The 3,066-nt window shown below is 50.9% G+C and overlaps 1 long non-coding RNA gene across 1 annotated transcript; it reads right to left on the minus strand.

The window, feature by feature from the left end:
* Positions 1-401: 401 nt before the first annotated feature.
* Positions 402-2,099, minus strand: LOC121850439. Its single transcript, XR_006085602.1, has 3 exons — positions 1,953-2,099; positions 1,003-1,101; positions 402-867 (listed from the first exon to the last, which is right to left on the minus strand). It is a non-coding gene; the product is annotated as an uncharacterized LOC121850439 (long non-coding RNA).
* Between the last annotated feature and the right edge of the window lie 967 nt (positions 2,100-3,066).

Consider the following 3,066-nt stretch of genomic DNA (forward strand, 5'->3'; position numbering starts at 1 on the left):
ATCACGTGAGTCCAGCCATCGCCATGCCAACGGGTACCCAGCTGTCGCCACGCCAATGGGTCTCCATCCACCGATGCTCTCTTCCAAGGATAAAGACCGTTGCGGAGCGATAATATAATAAAAATCTTTGTGTTTGACACAGCGCCTTATCACGTCATCAACAAGTCTCAAGTCTCAAAGCCCTTCACAGAATACGCTGTAAAGTGAATTGTCTGTATATTTTGTGGGCAAAACGAGGCAGTCACTTGGGCGCACCGTGTCCCACACACAGCCATGGAGTGAGTGACCAATTTTATGTGGGGGATTGTTGGCCAGAACACCGGAAAAGAGAGAAACTCCCTTCTCTTTTCGAATAGTGCCATAGGATCTTTAAGTTCCACCTCAACAGGCAGACTGGACCTTGGTTTAATGTCTCAATGGGTATGAAAGGTGGAGGGGTGTGGGGATAGGACAGGCAGGCAGTGGGGCTGAATGGGCTCTGAAAGATGGCACAGACTCGATGGGCCAAACAGCCTCCCTCTGCGCTGTAAAATGTCTATGATTCTAAGGGTCGTTTAAGGACAGACACCAGGAAGTATTTCTTTACGCAGCCGGGAATTGACAGCTTGCACCGTAAGAATGGGCGGCAATCGACAGCGGGAACCGTGCGCCGGGAAAGAGCAAACTGTGAGCTGTGCCGCCTGCCCTCCTGCCCGCCCGGGCATCTCAAACCGCTGTGGCAAATCCTATCCTGGTCCTCTGGTGATCAAATTCGGTGTAATAGCGGCCAATGAAGCTGGCTCCCAAGATCCAGAGAGGCCCTTGAGGAGGGGGGATGTCCATGCCACTCATGGCAACCACACACACGTCTTCTCCAAACTGGGATTCCTGTCAATAGTGAGACACAGATGTCAATCAATCTCTCCGACACCAGTGTTTGACGCAATGGTTAACTTCAACAGCACACACAACGCCCGGCATTGTTAGGGGAGAAGGACAAAGCCTGCTCATGTTATGCCTCACCTTCATGATGTAGTCTTCGCCTTTTAACACATACTCTCTTCCTCCCAGGTTGAACGACACGTGAGGTAGGAGGTGGATGTGCTCACAGTTGACGGTATACTGTGGGGGGAGGACACAGCACAGGGTGATCAAAGGCTACTTATTTGTGGATTCAGTTACCAAATTGTTACTACAACAACAACAACAACAAGATTACATTTGTGTAGCACCTTTCACGTCGGGAGGATGTCCCAAGGCGCTGGATTGTGTACAGCATTTCATACCCGAGCTGGGGTCGGGTGGGGGGGGGACGGGAAGGGGCCGATGACATGGTCGAAGGGGAGGATCTTGAGGCGGGACTTGAAGGAGGCTAAGGAGGGGGCGAGGCGGAGTGACTGGGGGATGGAATTGCAGAGGTTGGGGGCAGAGTGGCTGAAGGCTCTCCCTCCAATGGTGGGGCGGGTGGGGCGGGGCACATGGAGCAGCCAGAGCCGGCTGAGCGGGTGGGTTGGTAGGGGGTTAGGAGGTCACAGAGGTAGGGTGGGGCGAGGCCGTGGAGGGCTTTGTCGGTGAGGACCAGGATCTTGAACTGGATCCTCTGAAGGATAGGGAGCCAACGGAGTCGGGCGAGAGTGGGGGAGATGAGGTCACGGAGTTTGGTGCGGGAGAGGACACGGGCTGCAGAGTTAGTTCTGGATTATCTGCAGCTGTGGAGGGAGGAGTTGGGAAGGCCGACACGCAGGGCGTTTGCATAGTTGAGCCTGGAGGTGATGAAGGCATGAACAAGAGTTTCAGAGGACTGAGGGGTGAGGTAGTTTATTATTATATAATATATATATAATTATATAGTAGTACTATTATTGTTTTTTGAAGTGTTTCAAAAACCTAACAACCCGGATTCGACGAGCAGTAGCTGGGTAAACAGAGGTGTGTGTGCGGAGTAAGGAAACTTGCCTAAGGCTTCGCCCTACCTGAGAATTGAACCTGGGTTCTGTCCTTGCGAGGCAAGTGCTCGAAGCACAACCCTACATGTTACAACACTGCTGGCTTCAAAGGCCCGGATGGGAGAAGCAAGAGAGCGATTCCTAACAAGCCCCGGAACCTCACACTTCCGCCAGTACTGTGCTGTATTAGGAGAATCTTAATCAGGGACTGCGCCAAATGGGCCAACGTCCAACTCCTGTTGGTAACCATGAGGATGGACTTTGGAAGGGGGACTTGCACTGGAAATGCACGCTTAATGGCGTCTTCTCTGGGAGAAATTGGCAGCTCAGGCAGATGAAGTGTTGGGACGCTACCCAACCCAACAGTCAAGTGCTCTGGGACGCTACCCTGCATGAGGGGCACTATATAAATGCAAGTTGTTGTCGTTGGGGACTTGTTGCATTGTCAGACTTGTTGTCCTTTGGACGAGACACTAAACTAAGGTCCTGTGGTAAGGATCCTGTGACACTAATGGAAGATCCTCAAGGCGTCCTGGCCAACAATCCTTTAGATAAATCGGTCATTCGCTTCTTTGCTGCTTGGGAACCTTTGCTGCAAGCATAGGTCTTGGATGCTGGGCCTTACCTACAGCCACTACACTCAACGGCAAATACCCATGAAGCATCTTGATGCCACAGGCGCTTAATCAAAGATAAGAGGTATGAGGGATGTTGCTCATTCACTGCCAAGGCAAGGCAGAACAAGACAGTGCTGCTTGTGGTTACAGCTGTTATCCATTAGCAATTGGCATTATTCACACCCTGACTCGCTGCATTCCACGGATGCAATTTATTCCACAGGCGAAACAGCACTCACAATGGACAGATCTGTGAACCAGTAAGTCGAACATAAGACGGCTTTTGAAGTCATCACGAGAACAAAAGCCTTGATAAACTCCTGGTCAATAGACAGCCAATAGTCATCTCGATGTGATAAGGCGCTATATCAAATGCAAGGGTTATTGTTATTTTTCACTCTGAAGACGAGGACCTCTTTTCTCTCTCTCTTTGCAGATATGCAGTTCTGAGGTTCAACCAATATTTCCAGATGAAGCCTCAAGTTATCGGACTCCAGGCGCCCGAGTGAACCAGCGGACACTTT

This window comes from Callorhinchus milii, unplaced genomic scaffold, assembly GCF_018977255.1.
Source record: "Callorhinchus milii isolate IMCB2004 unplaced genomic scaffold, IMCB_Cmil_1.0 Scaffold19, whole genome shotgun sequence".
Lineage (NCBI taxonomy): Eukaryota > Metazoa > Chordata > Chondrichthyes > Chimaeriformes > Callorhinchidae > Callorhinchus > Callorhinchus milii.